General features: G+C 38.1%; 1 long non-coding RNA gene and 1 other non-coding gene across 2 annotated transcripts; one reads left to right on the top strand and one right to left on the bottom strand.

Annotated features, from left to right (window-relative positions):
• Positions 1–1,000: 1,000 nt before the first annotated feature.
• Positions 1,001–26,128, bottom strand: LOC128780738 (uncharacterized). Its single transcript, XR_008426753.2, has 4 exons — positions 25,972–26,128; positions 15,947–16,044; positions 4,078–4,571; positions 1,001–1,191 (listed from the first exon to the last, which is right to left on the bottom strand). It is a non-coding gene; the product is annotated as an uncharacterized lncRNA (long non-coding RNA).
• Positions 15,923–16,052, top strand: LOC112319651 (small nucleolar RNA SNORA33). Its single transcript, XR_002976347.1, has one exon. It is a non-coding gene; the product is annotated as a small nucleolar RNA SNORA33 (small nucleolar RNA).
• Positions 26,129–27,395: the final 1,267 nt, after the last annotated feature.

Here is a 27,395-nt window from a genome sequence, read left to right as displayed (position 1 = left end):
AGGAAGGAAGGAAGAAAGAAAGAAAGAAAGAAAGAAAGAAAGAAAGAAAGAAAGAAAGAAAGAAAGAAAGAAAGAAAGAAAAAGAGAGAGAGGGAGGGAGGGAGGAAGGGAGGGAGGGAGGGAAGGAGGGAAAGAAAGGAGGGAGGGAGGGAAAGAAGGAAAGAAAGAGGAAAGGTAACTGAAAGGAAGGGAAGGGAAGGAAAGGGGAAAAGGGAAGGAAAGGAATGGAAAGGAAGGAAGAAAAATACAATAGGAACCTTGGAATAACAGGGTCTGGAAGGTTTCCTAACAGGAAAAATCAATATACCCACCATTATTCTTAAGATACTTGGTTTCCTGGCTTTCTTAGGACCAACACTTAGCACTGCTTTCTTAGCACTGCTTTCCTAGTTCAACGTTTAGGACCATTGAAATCTTTGGAGTTTGTCTTTATCCTTAAATTTGTGTTTATAATCATGAACAAGTGACTCTTCCACTTTAAAAGTTTTTTAACTGGCTCTGCTTTGGGAGAGAAGCAAAGTCCTACATTGGAAGAGCTTAACGGAACATTTTTCCAACCACTATAACAGACAAGTAGTATTTTTTTTTCCTAATTTTTATCCCTGTGGAAGTATATTAAAAATATTTTCTTTGGCCATTTATTATTTGTCCTTTGGAAGTACATGTAGGAATCCATTTGGCTTAAAAGAAAAGTATTGATTTTCCCTACAGGAGCCATAATTTGAGTTCAGCTGCAGTAACAGCCGGTCCTGATATTTTTATATTCATATTCAGACACCTGACATTTAAGTTTTATTTAAATATAGAGTTGTAAATATAGCTTGAACTAGTTATCACATAGCACTTAAATACAGAGATTTGATTCTCTCCAAGCATAACAGCTGTACCTGGTCAAATCTCTAACCAGATAGCTTTTGAGAATATTTTTTCTAAATTATGGCCATAAATAGTTTCCACTGAGTGATTAAAAAAAAAAAAAAAAACTTCAAAGTGGTTTAAACAATCAAAGAGATTTAATGGCTTACAAGGCTGAATGCTAGAGGTAGAGATGGTTTCAGGGTTGATTTGACTCAGTTGCTCACCAAGATCAGGTTTATTTCTGCATCTGTCTGCCCCTGGCAATGTCTGCTTCACTTCCAATGGTCCTATTTTGGCTGTCCACAAGTGCCTGGGCTATGTTTCCATTCATGTCTAAGGATAGAGGAAAAAAAGCTCATTAACCAAAGATTTTCCAGAAGAGAGAGGACACCTCTCTCCCACCAGTTCCTTAGCAAACATGGTCTAAAAGCTTGCTGCCCACCCACAGTGCAATAGCTCTGGCCAAGAAATGAGAACCCATCATTGAGGTAGACCCAAGCTACATTTTCCATTTCAGTAGCCAGAAATGAAATCAGTTCCCCCACAGCAAATGGGCTGCATGCAGGAGGTACAGATTCATGTGTAAAAATCAGGGCTGGTAAGGAAAAGGGAGACAACATCAGTTGTGGGGGGAGGAAGAGGGAAATAGGTGTACTAATTCAGACACCTGACTACATGTGGGGAATTCTGGGAGCACACTTTCTGAATTTGAATCCAGTCCCTACCACCTGTTAGCTGTATGACCATGGGCAAGTCACTTTACCTCTCTTGACGAATACCAAATAGGTCAACGATTTGCTTAATTGCTTATATCACAAGGTTTTTCTAAATTTCATGGCTTAAAGCCAAGTATTTATTACACTCTACCTTTGTGTCAGGCATGTGGAATTGAAAAGATCACAAAAGTGAGCAGAATTATATTCTACTTTCTAGGAGCCAGAGATTCAAGAAAAGGAAATAAGAGCTCAAAGACAGTGGTAAAAGAGAGTCAGGAAAAGTTACATAAAAAAAGATGAGTTTCTCATAGATACAGAAAACACACTGCCAGCTGGTGGGGGCGCTGCTCAGGAGGACTGGGTGAAAAAAGTGAAGGGATTAAGCAAAAACAACAACAAACCCCATAGACACAGACAATAGTATGGGGATTACCAGAGGGAAAGAGGGTTAAATGGTGACAGAAGGAGATTTGACTTTGGGTGGTGAATGCACAATACAATATCCAGATGAAGTATATAGAACTGTACACTTGAAACCTACATAATTTTATTAACCAATGTCACTCCAATAAAAATGTTTAAAAGGATGTTTCCTAAAATGACAGTTTTTCTAATTAAATAATCTTTAATAGCAAGCACATTTGCTTGTTTTTTTAAATCTTATATGAAATTGATATAATTTTTTCTACATAGTCATTCATTAGTGATAAATGTCAACAATAATTAATAAACAATAAAACTACTAAAAACCACAATAAAAATGAGTAGCCAACCAAATGTCAACTATAGAGTGTGTAAAATACAATATTCTCAGTTATCTAATATTTCAGATAATGGAGAGGAGTAGAAGTGAGAGCCATTCGAAAATTACTGAAATTTTTCCTGGGACGTATTTTTCTGTGTATGGTGAAGTATCTAGCCACTGAATATTATGTGTCTTTTTTATTATGAAATCACAGGATGAACCTCACTGTGGGAACCTACGGTGTTGCCATTTGGCAGCCCCTACGCTGGTTCATCTCTTTTCCTGGAGTGAAAATAGACAATTTTCCTTTGTTCAAAAATCAGTTTATTCTCTTGGAACAGAGGTGCAGTTAAATTTTGGCTTTTCAAAAATCTTTAATGAGTTAACAGTATGTCAGCAAAATAATTCATTAATTCCCACCTTTATAGGGAGCCACAGCACCTTAGCTAAGACACCCAAGTTGCCTTCTCCTTTCATCTCAGAAAGTACGGCTGGTCCACACAGCTCCCTGGGACTGTATTCTCTCAGAGTTCTGTAAACTCTGAGTATGTTTTCTCCTGTTGTTAAATAATATATCACAGTAAGATAACAATTCTGCAAAATGGAAGTAATCCAACTAAATTAATACTAATAGAAGGGCCCTGACCAGGGTGGCTCAGTTGGTTGGGCATCGTCCCACAAAAGGAAAGGTTACCAGGTTGATTCCTGGTAAAGGCATGGGCCTGGTTTTCAGGTTCAGTCCCCAGTTCCAGGCATGTGCAACAGGCAACCAATCGATGTTTCTCTATCACATTGATGTTTCTCTTTTTCTCTTTCTCCCTCCCTTCCCCTCTCTCTAAAAGTAAATAAATAAAATCTTTTAAAAATGTACCTATTGTCATTGTACCGAAGAAGCAGAGAAAAATGTTCATCACTATTTGTATTTATAGCTGCTGGTAACTTTCTTATCCTTTTGGAAAGGCATAAATAAAATCCCCCTGTTGGAGACGGAAGTGATGCTCATGAACACCGACGCTCTTTAAAATGAAATCTGTAGCAATGGAGTGAAGCAGCCATTCTGCCGAGCTGTGTGAGCTTGAGAGACAGAGCTGTGTTTTTCCCTGTAAGTGTCCCCAGTGTGGGGCTCAGATTACTACCTCAGTAAATGTATGCCAATTCGATTTTAATTTCTCCAGAAGGTTTGTAAACAAACCCAGAGTAGATGTGAACAAGAAAACAATGATACAAAAACTTAAAAAAAAACCCCACAGAACTGAGGTGGAGACTGGGGAAGATTTCAACTAAAATATTATCTCAAGAGGAAAAGGGAGCGGCTGGGCAGGGCTCACTTTGAGCTCAAAGAACAACCGGTACTGGAAAAAGAAAAAGTCCAGAGCATTTTAGGAATGATAGAGGTGGGGAAAAACCAGCCAGGCCCTCTTGAGCCAACCCCTTTATTTTACAGAGAGGTCCCTAGAGGGAAGTGACTTGCCTCTGGTCTCAGACCACAAGAACAGTGATTTGTCAACTGGTGTGCCACAAGAATATTTAAAACACGCAGTACCTGACTATTTAGTCAGCAGTGCTGACCTCTTTTTCCTTAGATTGTCAAATTAAATAATGACAATTGCTAACACAGTAACAGTCATCCAATGTGAATATATCAAAATTATATCTATTTTTTGTCGGATCAGCGAAAAGTATATTTTACTGTGTGCTGCAGAATTTTAGTAATTAAGTTTTTGTGCCATGAGGTGAAAAAGTCTGAAAAGCACTGACCTAGAGGCAAAGGTGAGACAGTGAATGATTTCGTCCTGCATGTGAGTCCCAGCTGCTCCGTGTTGGAGGCCACTGGCCCCATCGCAGGCATCCAGAACAAGCCTGGCTTGTTAAGAGAGGGTTTATGTCAAAGCTTCACTGATTATTTCCAGGTTTGGGACAAATGGCTTACTCTCCAATTAGAGATGTAATTAAAAAATTTTTTTCCTTAGTTAAAAATAAAAAAAAAGTGAGGTTCCTTCTACTCACATTTTGCCCTGACACACCAAAGTCCTATACGGGAGATTACAGGCCAGAACTCCTGCAAAGAATGGCCAAAAAGGAACACAATTCCTCAAAACTCTCTCTGTAACATTTTCAGGATTCTTGGCTCCAGAGTTTCCAAAAGGCCTAGAGGACTGGAAACACTGCGCTGGTGTAATGCAAGTTCAAATCAGAAGGAATCTGTACAAGGAGAGATGTTGCCGTGCACATTTGTAAGATGCAATAGAAACCTGGAGTAAAGAGGAAATGGCATTCAGTAGGAACCAGCAATCATATAAAAATACTTGGCAAAACAAACAAACACACAAACTACTTAGTCATGTAATTCTCCTCAAATGCAGTTCAAATAAATACTTTAAATATTACCTACAAACACCTAAGTCATACAGTAACTACAGACTACAAGATGGTTATTGTTTAATAGATGCTAAAGCAAATAAATGAGTAGCTACTGCTTCCATTCATAGATTCAATAATTCAATCCTGCATTGATCAGGTATTGATCAAGTGATTAGTATATTAGGTCCTGCACTTGAAAATGGGTGCAAAGGTGAATGAACAAGAAACAAGCCTTCCTTTGGGGCACTCCAACTCCAGACCAGGGTGGTAGAGAAGAAGTAAATTACTGTGTTGCAAAGAGAGAAGTACTCTGGTAGAAGAATGACACAGGGTCAAGGGCAAATGAAAGAGGGAGGGAATCCTCTCTGATACATGAAAATGTTCATTCAATTAGAGTTCTGTGGCAAAGACTCTTCGTTGGCTCATTTCATAAATGAGCCAACAAAGAGTAATTTCCCATGCAATTTTCCCTCTTTAATGGTAAAACCTGAAACAACATTAATTCCAAATTTCCCTGGTTGGTACTTAATAGATACTTGAAGATTAAGTTTTGTCTTTTCCTCCCTGATCTACCTCTTTTAACCCAGAAAGGCCCTTAATTTCTCTTTTAAGATATAAAAAAATATCCTTATGTATCATAGAAATGTACACTTGAAACCTATATGATCTTATTAACAAATGTCACCCCAATAAATTTAATATAAAAAAGGAAAAAAGAAAATATCCTATAAATTAGCAAGATTATACATTACAATCTGAAATAAGTAGATATCCTTATACTGTCAAGAAACTTGAAACACTTATAGTTGAACTGTTCTCAGGTTACCAGAGGAGTTTTAAACATGATTTGATAGATTGGCAAATACATAGAATTTAGAACAAAGGGTGACTTCCCTATTTTTAGAAAAATAAACCAACACCTACATACACTGATCGAATGAAGTAGCCAACCTCATAAAATTAGGAAAATAGGAAATGCTTGCAACCTCTAATTATTGTAGCTGTCGACAGAACTCACAGTCACTGCCTCCACTTCTGTCAAGGTTTTAGATCCAACTCACTTTCTCTCCACAATACTTTTGTCATAATTCTTGGAATTTCAACACTCCATATAGTAGGAAATACATTCAACTCATTAGCCTGCCAATCTTTAACTCTCCAACAAGGATATCGTCCCACATCTCACCTCAGCCACACCCCTCTGCAAGGTCACACCCTTGCCCCCTGTCTTTACCAACAGGTGCGTCCCATCCAAAATTCTAGTTTCAAGCATCCCACTCTCCTTCCATCAGCTCACTCCCTCTTATACCCCAACTCCACCAATGTTTGACCCTACTGGCACCTCATTTTCATTGTTTATTCCCCCTGCTCATATTCTCACTTCTCTTCACACTGAGCTCAAATTTCATGGTCTGTACTATAAGCACTCCTTCTCAGACACCCCCAATTCCATTTTCATCTCTCCTTTAGTCGTAACTACCGGAAAAACTCCAACCATGACCAAATCTAACTCTCTTTTTCTCTTCCTGTCTCTGCTGCCCTCCACCACCACTCCTCACCTGTACCTGTGCAATTGAATATGCCCAGAGGAAAACACATTGGTGCTGACTGGTCATTCTGTAAAATCATGACCACAGACAACAGGCTAACTAACCCTCATGTTCCCTGCTGTGCACTTTTATCAAGTCTACTTTCCTAAACAACTATTATATACCTTCTCTTTCTCAAACTTCCCAAGCCCCTTCACCTCCTTCTGATCAGATGATTGCTTCTTATTTCAATGAGAAAAAAATAAAATCCCTGTCAACAAATCTACTAACTTTTTGCAACTCTAGCCACAGTCCTTGTCTTCCCTTCTATAAAAATGAATTTGGTCCTTGTGCATTATTAGATCTCACTTCCTCCTGCATACTCAACAATTATAATTTTGCAAATATCTCCCTTTTTCCTGCATTATCAACTTTTCTCTCTCTACTGAATCATTTCAATTAGCATTTACACATACTTCCATCTTAAAATATCTCTGTTGTCCTCACATTCTCCTCTAGCTACTACATCATTTCTCTGCTCTCATCAAAGTCACCTATGACCCCACATTGTCAAAGCCAATGATCAATTTTTATTCTTCGTCTTACTTATCAGAAGGCTGTGACACATTTCACCATTGTTTCCTTCTTGAAATATTTCTTCTCTTGGTTTCTGGACAACAACACACTCTTACTCTCCTCCAACCCTGGCTACTCAGTCCCAGCCTCTTTAATGAATCCTCTTCTTCCTGCCAACTTATTAATGTTGTAATGTCCCAGGGCTTGGTTCTTGGATCTTTTCTTTACCTGCTACTCCTTGGATGATCTCAGCCTGCTGGCTTTAAATGCCATCTATATGCCAATAAATCATTAATTTATACATTTAGTCCTACCCTGAACCCCAGACACATATATCTAAGCTACATTTCTACTTGGAAGTTACTTGAAGTTTCCCAAAACAGAACTTTATCCCCTCCCCTAATTAAGCCATGACTTCTCCCCATTTTCTTTCTCATGTCCCTAAATACCAACTGAATTCATCCAGTTGTTTGTGCCAAACCTTAGGAATCATTTTTTTACTTATTTCTCCTATTTCAGCTCACATCCAATCTATAAGTAAATCTTCTTGTCTCTATTTTCAAGACATTTCCAATTCATCCCCATCACCTCCAACTCTACCTTCTAGACTACATAAGATCAGTCTCTTAACTGTTCTTCTGCTTCCACTCTCTCCTTCCTACAATTTACTTTCCACAGATCAACCAGACTGAAGTACTTAAAATATAAGTTGAATTACATCACTCCTCTGGTTAAATGAACCCTTTCAATTGCTTCCCATATCTCTCAAAGTAAAATTGAAAGTCTTTATAATGACCTATAAGCCGCAATGTAATGTGGTCCACAGCCGACTCTGACTTCATCTTGAATGTCTATGTCCCCCACCCCCACCCCAAATTCCTATGTTGAAACTCTAATACCTAATGGGATAGTATTAGGAAGTCAAGCCTTTGGGAGGTACTTAGGTCATGGGGGTAGAACCTTCATAAATGGGATTCTGGCTCTTATACTCCAAGGACCTCCCTCTCCCCTTCTGCCATCCCCTTCTGAGGATACAATCAGAAGGTGCCACCTATGAATCAGGAAGAAGGATCACACCTGATAGTGACTATGCTGGTGCCTTGATCTTGGACTTCTAGCCTCCAGAAGTATCAGAAATAAATTCCTTTTCTTTATAAGTTACTCAGTCTGTGGTATTTTGTGTTAGCAGCCCAAATTGACTCAGTCTATAAATTTAAAAAATATGGTTTTCTCAAGCCCTGTCCAGCTGCACTGGATGAAAAGTTGGACTTTTTACCAGGTGAGGAGAACCGAGGAGCAATGTAATTGATTTAGTGTGCAGCATGGACCATGGATTTTCAGCAGGGTAGAGATGGACAGAACAAAGGAGGCACTTGAGGTCCTGAAGGGGTCCAAGAATTATTGGTATTAGAATACCATCAGAAATGAGTTAGACAGATCAATATGATGAATATGATGGCTGAAAAGTAGGGTGCTTAAAATGGGAACTTTGGGTGAAATATAATTATTAGTAACAATGAGGTCAAGACTATGAACAAGGAGAATGTGATGATGGGTCGGGCGCAAGGCTTCTCCAGGAGGGGAGGTAAAAAACTGGGAAGCAAATGTGTTAAAAGCATCTTGTATGCAGATATTTATATCACAAGAATGATGACGGTGCTTGAGTTAGGAAGACTAGGAAGCAAACATCTGCAAGGAATGAGTGGGAACGACCCACTGATCTGCAACAGAGAGAGAGAATGGATGGCAACTCCTTTTGACAGGAGACTGATTCAGAGCTAGGAGTATTAGAGAGGGAAGGAGCAAGGTCTGGAAGTGACAGTGTAGGGAATAGGAAGACACCTATCTGTGTCTAAGGGAATAAAGCTGTGTGCAAAAAAAATAAAATAAAAACAGGTCTGCTGGGGAAGCAGTGGCTTCAGGGAAGAGCTCTGTTTCACTTAGAGCAAGAAGATGAAGGGAAGGATGAGAGAAGAATTTTCAAATATAGAGATGTATGCTGGTGATGGGCTGTGAATTTCAAAGAGCACAGTAAGGAGTCTGGGAATCTAAGGAGGCAGGGGTCTAAGAGTTCCAGGTTTGGGGAAGGGTTGGTGACTGAAACAGAAAAGGGTATGTTAGAGCTGAATAGAGATGAGAATCCATGCAGTAAGGAAAACCTGAGCACCCTGAATTCTGCACTTCTAAAGGCACTTGAAGTAGACCTGGTGTGATAAATGCTGCAGTGCTTTGTGCAGATCCCCATCCCACTCTCCAAGACTGAATCTCTGGCCTCTAGCTGCTGGGATGTTGGTGCTGACAGCTTTTAACTGAGTACCCCTCCAGGAATTGCCAGAGAATGAAGAGAACTCTTTTGCCCATGTCACACCCTTCATGGGCTCACCCTAGCTCCTCCTGTGACTGGTCAACACAGAAGTCTAAATGCATGGCCCCCTGGACCACCTCCTCACTCATTCAGAAAGACCTTGAGAGCTTCAGAGCTCTCCCTAGCATTGCAGAATCTGTGCAGTCCTCTGCTACTGCACTGCCTGGGCCACAGTCTTCTGTCTTCCCGGCCCCCTTCCCCAAGTCAGTGATGTTGACAGAACTCTTTAGGTGCACCACCTGTGCTCAAATCTCCTTCTCAGGGAACTGGTACCAGGACAAAAGGGAACAAGTGAGATGACTCCTGAGACTCTCAAAGCAAATAGTGTGTAGGGGTGGGAGGGGGAGCTGCTGTGAGTGCCAAGAAGGGGAAGGGCAACATGAGGAGGTCTTGCCAAGAATCCACAAGCTCAAAGGGTCCCTTTTCATCCCCAGAACACCTAAAATTCTGAGGCTGTACTTAACGTAGAATTCTTACTGTTTGATACACTTGAAGAGGAGAGGAGACAAAAATAATTAGTCTTTCTGTCCTGAAACCTTGTAGAAGTTCTTATTTTCATATTGAACCCCTTAACAAAAGCTGAATAGTCACTGTACTAGACTGTATTACTGTCAGAGTTTTCTCTGAAGTGTCCTAACCAGGCCTTTGCCTCCCAGAAGTCCCTGCAGGTGTAATATACTTCCTTCCCTATATTTGGTCTCCTGACTTGCTTAGCCAATAAAATATGAGTGAAAGTGACATGTGCCACTTCCAAAAGAAAGTTTTAAGAGTCATTGCAATTTCATCTTCTCTCTTTTCCCTTTTTCCTAAATCAGCACTATCCCATATGGGCACTGTCATGCAAAAGCATTCATAGGCTAAGGATAAACAAATGAACATAGCTCTGTTTCAATGAAATTTTATTTACAAAAACAAGCAGCTGAGCAAATTTGATTCTCAGTTGGATAGACACTTCTGAGAAATTTAAGTATGCCAGCCACAGGCTAAAAATATAGGCAATTCCCCCAAATCACTTTTTTGCAAGTTTTACCCACCCACTATTATTTTTATAATTTTTATATTAAAGGTGACAGAGAACATATTGCCTGTATCAGTTCCCAGAGCCCATTTATTTAGTAAGGCTTAAATGGATGAAAGGGCAAAGAATGGCAGATTTGCTATTTCTTGATGAGTAGGAAAAGACACAACTAGCAATATGTCTACTTGCACATATCCTTCAGAAGCAATTGGGAAGACACAGAGAAAGAGAATCAGAGAGATAAGATAAATGGCTGAATTAGGGATAAAAAGCAAATAAATGGAAACATGAAGAGAAAATAATACAAATGTGGGAGAAAATGGAGTGAAGGTAGAACTCCGGTGTGTTTCTTCAGCACCAGGACCAGAAAGTATGCTTGTTCCTCTACTGCCACCTGCAGTTCTTTTGGGGTCCTGGTTTATTTTTGCAATTTTCACTAATGGGGGGTTAAACCACCCACGATGCACCTCCTAAGAGTGCTTTTCCATTTTTAACTTTAGCTACATCTTGCTGAATCCACAGGGATTCAAAAATGGCAACACGTGAGTAAATGATTTTTGAATGGGGGTGGGAAGAAGAGGACAAAATCAATGATTGAGGATAAATAGGGGTAGGGGCCAAGTTTAATGTTGAGATGAGGGTCCAGGAACAGAGATAGTTAGGAGACAGAGCCTAATTCCATAAAATAGAGAACTGAGTTTGCATGCAGCTGGACAATTCTACAAGGTGGTAAGGCAAATTTATAGGCTATTAATATGACTGGGATCTGGAGGTATGAAATGCAAGCAAAATTACGGCATAGCAAATAGTTCTGGGCAGATCTGGAATAGTAAATCAGGGCCTGACTGGCTCCCCTACGTTTTATCACTCCTGGTCAAGGAATTAGTCATAATAAAATCACAGGGATATAATCTGTTCACAGATTAGTCAGATCCACTCTATCACTGTGTTTTGGTTACCTGTTTAAGAGTCTGTCCACACTGTGAACAATTTGAGGCAGAAACATCTTTTTTATTATTGTAAGCCTACCACTAATTACAGTAGCTGTCTAAGAGTTAGCACTCAATAAACTTATGTTGAATTCAATTGTTTCCTTTTGATGATAAAATGCAGTATTTTTTCAAAATTTCTTATGGAAATTTGTTGATTAATTGAAATGGAGATGCAAAACACTAGTTTCTCTGCAGTGATGTGAAGAATGCTTGTGCTCCAGCTTGCTTCAAGGTCATCGTGACCTTAAAACTTCTTATATTACAAGAAAATATCACAAACAACTATATGCCAACAAATTAGACAATCCTAAAGAAATAGATAAATTCCTAGAAACATAGATAAAACCTTCTTTTAAACATTAAGTCTGATATAGGTATGCATCTTAGCCCAGTTCCCAAAACCATAAGGATAGAACCATGAGGAATAAAACTGAATCAAGAAGTGAAAATCTGAACAGACTGAGTACAATGAACAAAATTGAAGTAGTAATCAAAAACCTCCCCCCCCCCAATTTTTGAATCAAATGGATTCACAGGCGAATTTTCTAAAATATTCAAAAAAGAACTAATACCTATCCTTCTCAAACTGTTCCAAAAAATTCAGGACTCCCAAGCTCATTTATGGGGCCAGAATTATCCTAATTCCAAAACCAGATAAAGACTACAAAGGAAGGAAATGATAGGTCAATATCCCTGAGGAACACAGATGCAATAAGGCTCAGCAAAATATTAGCAACCTGAATTCAGCCACACATTAAAAAGATCATAAACAATGATCAAGTGGGATTTACTCCTAAGACATACGTTTGCTACAATATCCGCAAATCAATTAATGTGACATATCACATAATCAAAATGAAAGATAAAAATCACATGATCATATCAATAAGTGGAGAAAAGCATTTGACAAAATTCAGCACCCACTTATGATAAAAACTCTCACCAAAGTGGGAATAGAGGGAACGTTGCTCAACATAATAAAGGTCGTTTATGACAATGACACAGCTACCATCACACACAATGGGGAAAAGCTAAAACTATTTTTCTTAAGATCAGGAATAAGACAGAGTTGTCCTCTTTCACCACTCTTATTCAGTATAGTTCTGGAATTCCTAGCCACAGCAATCAGACAAGAAGAAATAAAAAGCATCATAATTGGAAAGGAAGAAATAAAACCGTAATTATTTGCAGATGACAGGATACTAAAGATTCCAACATAAAACTACTAGGACCGATAAATGGATTTTGTAAAGTAGCAGGATACAAAACACATATTTAGAAATCAGTTGCATTTTTATACACCAATAATGAATTATTAGGAAGGGATACTAAGAAAACAATCCCATTTATAATTACATCACAAAATAAATGAAATACCTAGGAATAAATTTAACCAAGGAGGTAAAAGACTTGTACTTGGAAAAGTGATAAGACACTGAAGAAAGATATTAAAGAAGATACAAGTAAATGGAAGCATATGCCATACTCAGAGATACAAAAAGAATTAACATCATTAAAATGTCCATACTACCCCAAATGAACTATAGAATCAGTGCAATTCCTATCAGAATACCAATGGCACATATACTTCACAGAACTAAAACAAATAATCCAAAATTTTAAATGGAACCACAAAAGACCCAGAATAGCCACAGCAATCTTGAGAAAAAATAACAAAGTCAGAGGTATCACATTATCCGATCAAATTATACTATAATACTATAGTAATCAAATGGCATGGTACTGGCATGAAGACAAACATATAAATCAAAAGAACAGAACAGAGAGCCCAGAAATAAAACCATGCCTGCATGGTCAGTTAAAAGGAAGTAAGAATATACAATGGGGTTAAGGTAGTATAGTCATTAAATGGTGTTGAGAAAATTGGATACATGCAAACAATGAAATTAGACTACCTTCTTACACTATACAAAAGAATAAACTCAAAAGGAACTGAAGAATTAAATGTAAGACTCAAAACCATGAAACTCTTACAAGAAAACATTGGTGGTAAAATCTCAGACATTTCTCTTAGCAATATTTTTTCTGATATGTCTACTCAGGCAAAGGAAACAAAAAATAAAAAATAAACAAATGGGACTATATCAAACTAAAAAGTTTTTGCATGGCAAAGGAAACCATCAACACAATGAAAAGACTACCTACTGATTGGGAGAAGATACTCACCAATGATACAGCTGATAACAGGTTAATATCCAAAATTTATAAAGAACTCATACAACTCAACACAAAAAAACCCCACAAATAAAGAAATAAACAAACATAAAACAATCCAATTTAAAAAATGGATGGAGAACCTGAATAGACACATTTCCAAAGAGGACATACAGATGGCAAACAGACTATGAAAAGATGTTCAATGTCACTAATAATCAGAGAAATGCACATTAAAACCACAATGAGATACCACCTGACACCTGTCAGAATGGCTATTATCAATAAATCAAAAAACAACAGGTGGTGAGGAGGTGGAGAAAAGGGAACCCTCATGCACTGTTGGTGGGAGTGCAGACTGGTACAGCCACTGTGAAAAACAGTATGGAGGTTCCTCAGAAAATTAAGAATGGAACTGCCTTATGACCCAGCAATTCCACTTCTGGGTACATATCTGAAGAAACTCAAAACACTAATTTGAAAGTATATATGCACCCCTGTGTTCATTGCAGAATTATTTAAAATAGCCAAGATAAGATATGGAAACAACCTGAGTGCTCGTCAATGGACGACTGGCTAAAGATGTAGTGCATACAGTGGACTATTCATAAAAAGAATGAAATCTGACCACTTATGACAGAATAGATGGACCTAGAGGGTATTATGCTTAAGTGAAATAAGTTAGTCAGAAAAATACAAATATCATATGATTTTACTTATATGTGGAATCTAAAGAAGAGAAAAAACAAACAAAATTGAAATAGACTTATTGATACAAAGACAAGACTGATGGTTGCCAAAAGGGAAGGGGGTTGGGGAACTGGGTGAAAGGATGAAGGGATTAAGAACTACAAATTGGTAGTTGCAAAACAGTCATGGGAATGTAAAGTACAGCATAGGGAATACAGTCAATTATGTTTAATAACTATGTACGGTGTCACATAGGTACTTATAATATCGGGGGCGGGGACCCCTTTGTAAAACACATGATTGTGTAACCACTATGCTGTAGACCTGAAACTAATACAGAATAATATTAAATGCAAACTGTAATTGAAAAATAAAATTTAGAAAAAGAAAAAAACAGACTTTTTATAACCTCTTTTTGGCTCAGGGAACAGTTACTGTTCACTGATCCTTATACCTAGTGGTCCCTTAGCCATCTAAGATAAAGACATAGAAATTTTCTGGTATAGTCATAAGATTTTAATTATTTTTAAATTTCTGATTATTTTTTCTCAATTGAACACTTTACCCCAAAGTTTATGGCAGTAACCTTTCAGGAGAGGTGTACTTGAATGAAGGGCACCATACTCTTCCCCGCCATCTTTTAATCTCTCTACCAAATTAGATGCAAATGAGTGTCCTTATACAGTCTCTTGCCAAGTAAACCAAGCTTGCCAAACTAGAAAAGTTAATTTTCTAGAAGATTAATACAAATAGCAGGATACTGTTTCTAACAGAGCAAATGAACATATACATATGTATAATTGTAGATATTATCTATTGAGTCTTCCCAGGAGTCATAATTACTTGTGAGAAGAGATAAAATCAGATTCAGACTGTGAGCCCTTTGAGCTCCATTAGGCTGCATGTCCAGTTAAAAAAAGAATAATAATAATGAGACTAATTGCTTTTAGTGAGCAGCAGTTGATGACCACATTGTCAAAATTTTACCACCATTTAATTTCTTTTTGATTTGTTTTAAGGACACATTTTTCACATGGAAGATCTGCACAGCATTGATTGTCATTTTTCCAGTTCAGACATTGGTTAGATTATCTTTTGGCAAAGAGGGAAATAGGTCAGTAGTTAATACACTGAAACCTGAAGGGTACGCCCTGCTGTCTGTCACGAAGTTAGTGGACACCAACCATTGAAAGACTAAAAATATTTTCTGTGAAGAGTAAGTTATTTTCCTGAAAAGACAGTTTAGTGTAAGCAAAAGCACAATACCAATTTTTGAAGTAAACACATTTATATTACACTCTATAATTGTTTGGTTTTATTACTATTTAAATCACTTTCTTTCTAACCCAAGACTCTTCCTTATATGAATAGCCTAAGCTTTAAGAGTTAAGCAAACAGACTTCCCTTTCTGGCAGTTTGGAAGCTGTAAAAACCTGAAGATGCTCCTGCCACACAACTAAAGATAATAAGGCAAGGGAAATCTACAGTGGCCAAAAATGACTAGGAAACTTAAACTAAAAAAGGTAAGAATAAGCTGATAATACTAGACAATACTTCAGTGTTTGCGTATCTTTGCGACCAAAGGTTAGGTTCTTCATCATGACATGAGTAATGCGTAAGTCCTGGAGCCCTTTTGGAAAAAGACAGACAGGACTGAGGCTCCTAAATCAAGAGAGGTTCCAGAAGGTTTTATCTATCTGCAAAAGGTATACTGGAAAAAAAATGCCATCCCAAAATGGAAGACTTTATCTTTGCCTAGGCTTCGGATGGAAGAAATAATTATCTCTCAAAAAATGTATCATAATGAGTCTATTCTGTTGTCAGATGTCTGAGAAAAAGAAAATCTAATTAAAATTTTAAAAGTCCTGCCAATAGTTGATTAAAAATTGCTCTTGGAAAACTAGCCAATGAGTCTACTTACCTGAACATGTTTCTGCAGAAATTTAGAGAGAGCTGACAATAGGAAAGCCATGCTACAAGCCTTCAGGACACTGAAGTCATTAAAGTCCCTGAAAATAACTATAAGAAAAAAATTAATTGATTAATTAAAATTTAAATTAAAATAATAAAAATTGCTCTGGAGGTCATACAAGATTCCCACCAGTAGGTCCCTCTTAGATGAGTTCACAATCCAAAATTTACAAATAAATAACGCAACCGTACTGAGAATTGACTAATCAACAGATGGCAGAACATCAGATAATAGAATTTTCAAAGACAATAATCAAGTATGCTGAAATGAAAACAAAGTAATAATTGAACACATGCAAAAATAAGATAGATTTGAAAAAGAATAAAATACATTATATAAACTAAAATATAGTCATTTAAATTAAACAGGGTATTAGAAACAGCTAAAGAAAACATTAGTAAGAGAGAACTTAAATCTGAGAAAGTTGCACAGAAAGCAAAACAAAAATAAAGGATGTGGAAAATATGAAAAATAAGTCAAGAAACTTGGAAGATAAAGTTAAAACATTCAACAATTTCTAGTATGAGTTCCAGAAAAAGATAATGAAAAGAATGTAGGAAAGAAAATATTCAAAGAGAATACCTTAAGTTTTCCAAGAACTGATAATAACCTGATTCCTCAAGAAGCAAAACAAACCCAAACAGACTAATAAAACTTTACCCATTCCTGCCCTGGCTGGTGTAGCTCAGGGGATTGAGCATGGCCTGCAAACCAAAAGGTTGCCAGTTCAATTCCAAGTCAGGGCACATGCTTGGGTTGTGGACCAGGTCTCCATTGGGGGCCATGTGAGAGGCAGCCACACACTGATGTTTCTCTCCCTCTCTTTCTCCCTCCCTTCTCCTCTCTCTAAAAATAAATTTTAAAAATCTTTAAAAAAAATAAAAAAACTTTACCCATTCCCAGTATAGAAAATTCCATTGAATTAGTTTTACTAGAATAATTTTTTACTTGTATCAAAAAATAAAATAAAATTAGATTTGTATTTCACACAATTTACAAAATTCAACTCCAGATAAATTAACAGCTGAATGGGAAAAAAATACCTTTTAAATGTTTAGGAAAATTTTTAAGAAAATAGCTTTATGATCCCAAGGTATGAAAAACTTTATTGGGACTTCCAGCCAAGATGGAGGCATAGGTAGATGCATTTTGCCTCCTTGCACAACCTAAAGAAGGTGAACAACAAATTTAAAAACAAAAAATAACCAGAACTGCAAGAAAATCAAACTATATAGAAGTCTGACAACCAAGGAGTTAAAAAAGAAATATTCATTCAGACTGGGAGGAAGGGCAGAGACACGTGACCGGGCACAGAGGACTGGCAGCAAGGCAGCAACTGGCTGACCTGATGAGGCAGCAGCTAGCAGACCAGGCGGTCCCAAAATTTGCAGGTAGATAAATGGGAAGGAGCAACTTGGGAGCGAGAAAGACTGTACACCCAGGGTTCCAGTGCAGGGAAATAAAGCTTCAAAACCTCTGACTGCAAAAACCTGTGGGGGTTGCAGAGGTGGGAGAAACTCCCTGCCTCACAGAAGAGTTAATTGGAGAGATGCACAGAGTCCTAGGATATACACAAACCTACCCACCTGGGAATCAGCCCCAGAAGGGCCCAATTTGCTTATGGGTAGCCAGAGAAGTGACTATGCCAGTTGAGGGCCAGCATTGTTCCCTCTCAGACCCCTCCCCCACATACAGCACCACAATCCAGTGACATGAGTTGCCCTGCCCTGGCAAATACCTAAGGCTCTGTCTGCCCCTCACTACAGGCACACCGAGACAAAAAAAAAAAAAAAAAGGCCCAAATGAAAGAACAGATCAAAGCTCTAGAAAAATACAACTCAGTGATGAAGAAATACCCAACCTATCAGATGCACAGTTCAAAACACCGGTAACTAGGATGCTCACAGAAATGGTTGAGTATGGTTGCAAAATAGAGGAAGAAGTGAAGGCTATGCAAAGTGATATAAAGAAAAATGTACAGGGAACCAACAATGGCAGGAAGGAAACCAGGACTCAAACCAATGATTTGGACCAGAAGGAAGAAGCAAACATCTAACCAGAACAGAATGAACAAACAAAAATTCAAAAAGTTGAGTAGAGGTTTAGTAATCTCTGTGACAACTGAATCATATGGGTGCCAGAAGGAGAAGAGGAAGAGGAAGAAATTGAAAGCTTATTTGAAAACATAATGAAGTAGAACTTCCCTAATGTGGCAAAGGAAATAGACTTCCAGGAAGTCCAAAAAAAAGAGAGTCCCAAAGAGACTCTCCCAAGGCTCAGAGAGTCCCCCAAAAAGTTGGATCCAAGGAAGCACACACCAAGGCACATAATAATTACATTACCCAGGATTAAAGATAGGGTGAGAACCTTAAAAGCAGCAAGAGAAAAGGAGACATACCTACAAAGGAGTTCCCATAAGACTAGCAGCTGATTTCTCAAAAGAAACCTTACAGGCAAGAAAGGGATGGAAAGAAGTATTCAAAATCATGAAAGGGAAGGACCTACATCCAAGATAATTCTATCCAGAAAAGCTATAATTTAGAATGGAAGGGCAGATAAAGTGCTTCCCAGATAAGGTCAAGTTAAAGGAGTTCATCATCACCGAGTTCTTATTATATGAAATGTTAAAGGGAATTATCTAAGAAAAGAAGATAAAAAATATGAACAGTAAAATGACAACAAACTCACAACTGTCAGCAACCGAACCTAAAGAAACAAAAGCAAAAATGAACTAAGCAAACACTTAGAACAGGAACAGATTCACAGAAATGGAGATCACTTGGAGAGTTATCAGTGGGGAGGGGAGGGGGGAGGGGGGAGGAAAAGGTACAGGGAATAAGAAGCATAAATGGTAGGTACAAAATAGACAGGGGGAGGTTGAGAATAGCATAGGAAATGGAGAAGCCAAAGAACTTATATGTATGACCCATGGACCTGAACTAAGGTGGGGGAATGCTGGTGGGAGGGGGTTGCAGGGTGGAGAGGAATAAAGAAGGGAAAAAAATGGGACAACTGTTATAGCATAATCAATAAAATATATTTAAAGAAAAAAACTTTATTAAACACAAATCTTTAAAATTAATTAACAAATCATTTGCTAATTAAATGATAATATTTAAAAATTTTAAAAACCATAGACTGGGAGAAAAAATATTAGTGGCCAAATATGATAAGGAACTTCTATAAATCACTAAGGAGATAAATGAACAAAAAGATACAATTCTCAGAGCAAGGAACCTGAATAACTAATAAACATAAAAAAAGTTGCCGGACTTCAGTAGCAATTCGGGAAATGCTTATTAAAACAATAGACTTCCAGTCAAGATGGAGGTGTATGTAAACACACTTTGCCTCCACACACAACTTCAGCAAAAAATATAACTACACTATAAAATAAATATCACCCAAATTCATCAGTAAATTGAGCTGCATGGAAGTCTGACAACCAAGGATTTAAAGAATCCACATTCATCCAGATGAGTAGCAGGTTTGGAGATGCAGAGAGGCATGGAGACATGAAATGGTGTAGAGATGTAGTGAAACATACAGTTCTATATTCACATGTGGTGGATAAAAATCAGGAGGGATACCTTGGGAGTGATCATTCCCAGCCCCAGACCAAACAACACACCCCAGGGTTCCAGAACTAGGAAGAGAAGTCCCCGTAACTTCTGGATGTACAAACAAGTGAGGGTTAGGGTGGCAGAAGAAACTGTGGGATTCTCAAGAGACTCCTCTTAAAGGGCCCATAATGGACTTAGGACTCACATAGAACCACCCCCTCTGGGATTCACCACCAAGGCAACAGCTGGAAAGTCACAAGTGGCATGCAGGGAGAAGGGGAAAGAGTGATGGGACTGGCAGCAGGGTGAGTGCCAGGTGACAGCTTCCTCCCAGGCAATCTCCAGAGGCCAGGCAATGGCATTGTCTCCTCTCTGAACCCTCCCCCTCACAGAGCCAGAGAGTGGTGAAATGGGTTGCCCTGCCCTGGCAACTACCTAAGGATTCACCCCACACAATTTACAAGTGCCTTTTCTACAACATGCCACACTACTAAGACAGGGAATCAAAGCAGCTCTACCTAATACACAGACACAAACACAGGAAAGTTGCCAAGTAGAGGAGACAAAGAAATACGATCTAAATGAAAGAACACAAAAAAACTTCAGGAAAAGAATTAAATGAAATGGAGATGAGCACTCTATCAGATACAGAGTTCTAAACACTGGTTATTGGGTTGCTCAAAGAAATCACTGAGTACTGCAACAGCATTAAAAAAAAAAAGGCAGAAATGAAGGTTGCATTATGTGAAATATAGAAAAATCTACAGGGAACCAACAGTGGAGTGGATGAAGCTGAGAAAGAAATCAATGATTTGGAACACAAGGAAGAAAAAAGCATTCAACCAGAACAGCAAGAAGAAAAAAAGAATTAAAAAAAAAAACTAGGATAGAACATGGGACATCTCCACACATGCTAACACTCAAATCATAAGGATGTCAGATGGAGATGAGGAAGAGCAAGAAACTGAAACATTATTTGAAAAAAGAATTAAAGAAAACTTCCCTAATTTGTGAAGGAAATAGACATACAAGTCCAGGAAGCACAGAGGGTCCCAAACAAGTCAGACACAAAGAGGGACCACACCAAAACACATCATAATTAAAATGCCAAAACTTAAAGATAAAGGGAGAACCTTAAGAGCAGCAAGAGAAATACAAACAGTTACCTACAAAGGAGTTCCCATGAGACTGTCAGCTGATTTCTCAAAAGAAACTTTGCAGGCTAAAAGAGACTAGCAAGAAGTATTCAAAGTGATGGAAAGGAAGGGCAGATTACTCTATCCAGCAAAGCTATGATTTAGAATGGAAGGGCAGATTTAGTTTTACCTTCCCAGACATGATGAACTAAAGGAGTTCATCATCACCAAGCCATTACTATATGAAATGTTAAAGGGACTTATTTAAGGAAAATGAAAAGACCAAAGCTATGAACATTAAAAAGGCAACAAATTCACAACTATCAACAACTGAATCTAAAAAACAAACTAAGCAAACGAGCAGAACAGGAACAGAATCATAGATATGGAGATCATTTGCAGGGTTATCAGCTGGGAGGAGGAAGGGAGAGAATGAGGGAAAAGGTGCAGAGATTAAGAAGTACAAACTGATAGGTTCCAAACAGACAGGGGGATATAAAGAACAGTACAAGAACAGACAAAGAACTTATATGCATGACCCATGGATATGAACTAAGGGAGGGGATTGCTGAAAGAAATAGAGGTACCAGGTAGATGGGAAAAATTGGGACAACTGTAAAAGTATAATCAATAAAATATATTTTAAAAAAACAATAAGGTATACTATTTCATACTCATCAGATTGGTAAAAAAGAAAAATTCTGATAATAAGTGTTAGTGAGAAAGTAGAGCAACAGGAACACTCTCAGGGAAAACAGTAAAAGGCACCTTCTGGCACAACCACTTTGGCTATATCTAGTCTTGGTAAAGATGAACATACCCTATGACCGAGCAATTTCACTCCTACATGCACATCCTTAAAGAAATGCTTGCAGAGGAGATATGGAGAAATGTTAAAGAATGTTTAATACAATTTTTTAACCAAAAATTTTTGGTTAATCAACAGAACAGGTGAAAGTTTTTTGTTCTATTCACCCAATAAAATACCAAACATCAGTACAAGTGAACAAAACACAGCTACATCTGTCAACTTGCTGAAATGTCAAAAATATATTGTTAGAGAAATAAAAAAGTTTTTGAAGAAGTATATGTACAGTATGATACAATCTATATACAAAAAGATATATATTCATCTTTTTACTTAAAAATATATCTTAAAGATAAGATATATATAAAGGCATCTATATACTTAAAGATAAGCCAAAAATAAGTTAATTTTTTAGGCTATATGTGTATATAGTAAAAGTGTAGCCCTGGCTGGTGAGACTCAGTTGGTTGGAGTGTCATCCAGTAACCAAAAGGTCACCGGTTGGATTCCTGGTCAGGGCACACACCTACATTGCAGGTTCCATCCCCAGTCGGGGCACGTGCAGGACACAGCCAGTCAATGTTTCTCTCTCACACTGATGTTTCTCTCTCTCTCCTCTCTCTCCAATAAGAATAAAATAAACCTCTTAAAAAAGTATAAAAAGTGGGAGGGTTGGGGGAGGAACGAGCATGATAAGGTTTCATGGAGACTTCAATTGTGTTTGTGATCTTCTTTTTATACCGTTTGACCAATACATTGAGTATTCATTATACTGCCATCTGTATATTATATAGGTCTATGATATTTCATAATTTAAGTAAATCATGAACTAAAAAGAGATACAAACACCCACAGTTTTTAGAATGACATCTTTTTTGTTGGGGGGAATAGATTTTTTTACTTCTTTGTTTTTATTTTTTAGAACGACATCTTGAAATAATTTCCGAATTATGCTGAGAAACAAGCTGGTTTCCATTCCTGGACCTTGTGAAGCTCTCAGAAAAAGAGAAAAAGGCACATCTGGGAAGGCTTGGCTTATTACTAAATAAATCCTCACTAATTTTAAGTCATTTTACATGTATGTGAAATATTTTAGATTTTAGTGACCCCATTAAAGCACCCTGACAGCAATCAAGCCTAATAAACCAAGGTGAAGACATTAATTGCATTAAGAAAATTTCTTGTTTTGTGCATTTTGATATGACTTCAATCTCCTAGGTTCCCAAACCAGAATGATAAAATGGAAATAGGACATTTTAAGCAAATTTGCTCGAGAGAGCCTATGAGCTTCTCTCACAAATTAGGGGACCACATTTTCACTCAAAATATTTATCGAATACAATATGCAATTTATTTATGTATGCGAATATCTCCTCTTTTCATCTCAAAAAGCATTTGAGGCAGCTGAACCTCTATTATGAATATAATGAAGTCGGGTACTATACACAAGATGTTTACAAAATAATTTACAAAACCTTTGATCCAAACATTACGAGTTCACATTCTCCGTATGTGTAATGTCTGGCTGGACACTTAAATGGATGACTGCTAGAAATATACAGGGAGCAAATCCCATCAGTGTCAGACATAATGTCCACGAGCTCTTTATAGTCACCCTACAGTTTCCCAGGCACTGATGGAGTCAGCATTAACCTTTCTTGCTGGTCATGTTGTGATTCCTAAAATACATTAGAAATACAATTTTGCAATTTCACAGCAACATCATAGTCCCATATTAGTAATTTTCTTCTCATGCTCTCTCTTCAAGATTGCTAGCTGCCAGAAAAGTGCTATCATGATAATGTCTGGAAAATGACCCGATTCCAAGTATTATTGACCAGTTATTACATTAGCAATTGCCAATGACTGTAGAGCCCAGACACACTCTTTACAAAAGCCTCACCTTGGCCAGTCTGATCCTAACAGACTGGAATTAAAACCTTCTGATTCCAGGAAGTTTGTGAGGCCAGGAATTTTTCTGATGAACTGGTTTAATCTTTGAGAGCTCCAGGAAGTGAATAACAACTAAGCTTGCTTCAAGTAAAGTGAAGGTAGGGGAGATCAGGCTAGGGGAAATGGATCTCAAGGTAAGTCAACTATAATAGTGGATTCCATGTCAGTAAAGCCGATATTTTTAAGATTGTTTTTCAGTAAAAAAGTCTTCTGTCAAATTGCTTTTGTGATCAGTATGTAAAAAACATATTAGCAGTCCTGGAGTTGCTAATATGTTTCTTCATGACTGGGGTCCCATCAATCAAATGTGACATCACAGCCTAAAGGGGTTTAGAGATTGGTCCAGCACCTTCATTTTACATAAGAAGGAAATGGAGTCCTAAGGAGGTCTGATGACTTGCCCAGTTGTAGTAAAATTACAAAGCCATCAAGGCTGCTGACAGCTATAACTGCTTCTTCCCAGTTCCCGATTCCCCCACAATGCTGGCCCAAACAGTGTGCGATGGATGAAGCTATTGGAAGAGGCTCACCTGAAGTCTGCAACAGTCAAATGACAGCCAGCAAATAGGAAATAGTAAACATGGCAACGTTTTTATATATAAATCTAGTGGGAGCTTTGTGATTCCTTGATTAAAGAGGTCCGTTAAGAAAAGTTATTTGTCCATAGATGCTTAAAGAAGTAAACAACACACTTTTTTCTCCCTGTGGAGAAAAGCTGAGAGCAGGGAAGGAAGGAGAGCCCCTAAGTCTTGGGAGAAAGTGGCTTCCTTCAAAGGCTGCCTAAGCTGGAGCCTGTGTCTAGAGATAACAACCCTCCAAAAGCAAAACACCCGGCTTCCATCAAGGGGATTCTGAGGATTGCCCCTGCTTACTCTGGCCGCCCACTGGGAGACACTGTCCCCACAAGTAGTGATCTCCTGAGCAAACAGGATCCATCTCAATCATGAAGTGCCCCTGCTGGACGGCATTTCTGCACCAATGCCATCCAATCTGCCTCTTCACTGCCAAACTTACCTAACTGAATCATCTCTACTTTTTTTTACTTTTTTTTTTTTGGTTTATTCTCCGCTGTCACGGAAGATGGCTTATTCCATTTATCCTTTTAGGTAATGAATGTGTTACTTTAATTGGGGCTTATTCTGTGATGGGCATAGTTCTAAGGGCTGTACATGTGTTCATATTAATCCTCATAACTACTCTATAAAGTGGGTGTTACTATTATCCCCATTTTACAGATGAGCAAACTGAGACATAGAAGATTATAGTCATGTATGTAATCATATATAGTCATATAATGTATATATGTATATATGTATATTTATGTGTAATAAATATACATTAGTAGTACATTCACATGATCAGGTGGTGTAGTGCACCTGTTCATTGTATAACCCAAAGCAATGCTCTAATATTTGTGATTTCTTTCAGGTGACTTAGAAGGAGAAGAATAGTGCCACCATTGGCCTGTAAAGTAACTATACTAGAAGCTGACTATGGTTCTCTAATCTTGTCTGGATAGCTGTTAAATTTCACATAACACGGGTTGACTTTTGGGGTAGTTTGAGTTCTCATGTTACTGAAGAATAAGAAAAGTATAGCTTCACACAGTCGTTATACTTACACTCAGGGAGAATTCCTAGCAGTTTTGGAAATTTAGTTAGCATACGCTTGAAACAAGAGAAACACCCATAAGTCATTTTCAAAACCCGTTTCAGTTCATAGAAATCATATGATGTCAGTAATATCATTTTCTCCTAGATACTAATTAGTATCTTTGTAATGTATTAGTTATTTTATATTCTGCCTAGTTTTAAAAAGAATTTGAGTCACACTAGCTTCATGCTTAATATGCTATTCATTCTCTTGCTCTAACTGTTAAATATTTGGGACCTCAGTAGTAAGTCAACTAAGAATTTTTTACTCATGCTGTAGAAAAAATCTATAGTAATTTATGTTACCTTCTCTGTAACTTCAAATCAAAAGATAAAATAGTGAGTTCATAGCAGAAATGAAATGACATTTTATGCTATGTTTCATATGACCAGACTGACCCATATTTATCAATAATTTGATAGTTCATTTATTTGGGGGCAGCTCTCTAAGCATTGCAAAGACAAATATAATAGAGTTTATTTCCTTGGTGTTAAGTGTTAAGAACTTTAGTTCACCAGTTCTAAAGCTCAAACTAAGACTGAAAGCCATTCAAGTAATGCCTTTAACACCACCTTCACCACCTACGTATCACATACATACAAGCATAAGAGAAGTAGCCCAATCCACCTTGATAAAAGAAAGAAAAACCAGTTCTTATGTAAGAGGCAGTGCATACCTCACCCAGTTACATAATTAAGCATATTTGGCAGGAGAATCCTGTCAAGACAGGAATCCCCTGCTCATTTGTAAGTGTTCCAACAGAAGCAGGGAGGAGAAAAAAACATCAAGAGACATCAAGTCAATGCATTCAGAAACCTTGGAGCAACAATTTAATGGACTATGGCCGAATAAAAAACCCACCTGTTTGCATGGGAGCTGAATCAGTCGGCGTAGGCTTATTTTCTCCCAGTTCTGGAGGCTGGAAGTCTGAGATCAGAGTGACGGCATGGTCTGGTTCTGGTGACTGTCTCCTTGCTGGGTTGCAGGTGGCCACCTCCTCACTGGGTTCTCACGTGGCCTTTTCTGGGTGCATGCACATGGAGAAAGAGAGATCTCTTTCTCTTCCTCTTCTTATAAGGGCACCAGTGCCATCATGAGGGCCCCACCTCCATTACCTAATCAAAACCTAGTTACCTCCTGCAGGCCTCACCTCCAAATACCATCACATTGGGGTTAGGGCTTCGACATACAGATTTGGATGGACACAAACATTCAGTCCTTAATAGATGCCTATATTAGGGAAGGCCTTAATTCCTGTGGTACCATTCTCTTGTCTTTTTCCTTTAAAACCAATGTTTTCAAAAAGTCTTTACTTATTGCTTCTCCCATCTTGCCTCCACAGTTGGGGGTCTTACACCCCCTACCAAAATGCTGAAGGTTTTCTTTTCAGACAGTAAATCTAATTGTTTTTTTCTCAGCCTTCATCTTATGTGATCCCTTTGCAGAGTATGACACCGTGCATACCTTCCCTTCTCAAACTCTCTCATCCACAGATATAACAGAGAGTTCAGAAACAAAACAACTGGGTTCAGATTTGGGCCCTAGATGATTACAAGTTACTTAAAATGTCTGAATCTCAGTTTCCTTCCTTACCCCCCCCCCCCCCCCCCGCAAGATAAGAATACTATTGCTTTCCCTCCGGGGACTTGTGTGGATTATATGAAATGTGACACTGAAGGCATCTATCACCAGGTTATCAATAAGGAACTAGCCCTGTTCTTGCCCTGTAATTCCTGTTTGTCTGTATCACACCTCCACCTGGGCTTCTAACTTAATTTGTACAAATATAAACTAACAAACTGTTCTATTCCTTTCTACTCTCCAATAGCTGACTTGAGGCTAATGGCATCAGCCCTCTCCCTATCACCTGGGCCAAAATTCTAAAGGTCATGAAACTAAATGGAAGTATAAGATCAAAGGACTTAGAATCGAAACATCCACCAGGGACCCCTATCTGGGCCTACTGGCCACAGAAGCATTCCAGTATCCAGCCATAGCCTGTGAAGAGCATTTGCCTGAAGGATTAAACCAGGTTCTTCAAGTGGGGTCCCCAGACAAGAAGCATCACCATCACCTAAAAAAAACTTGTTAGAAAGGTGAATTCTTGCCCCCTATCCAGACCTACTGAATCAGAAACTCAGGGTAGGACCCAGTATCTTCCAGGCAATTAGGATGCAAGCTAAAGTTGGAGACCTAGTGGTATAAAAAACCTGCTATCACGGGTCATAAGAGAAGACAAATATTTAAATATTAGTGTACATAAATATTTAAGCATTAATATATAT

The sequence above is a fragment of the Desmodus rotundus genome, chromosome 4 (genome assembly GCF_022682495.2).
Source record: "Desmodus rotundus isolate HL8 chromosome 4, HLdesRot8A.1, whole genome shotgun sequence".
NCBI lineage: Eukaryota > Metazoa > Chordata > Mammalia > Chiroptera > Phyllostomidae > Desmodus > Desmodus rotundus.
The sequence above is the reverse complement of the archived record's forward strand: the minus strand, read 5'-3'. Positions and strand labels throughout refer to the sequence as shown.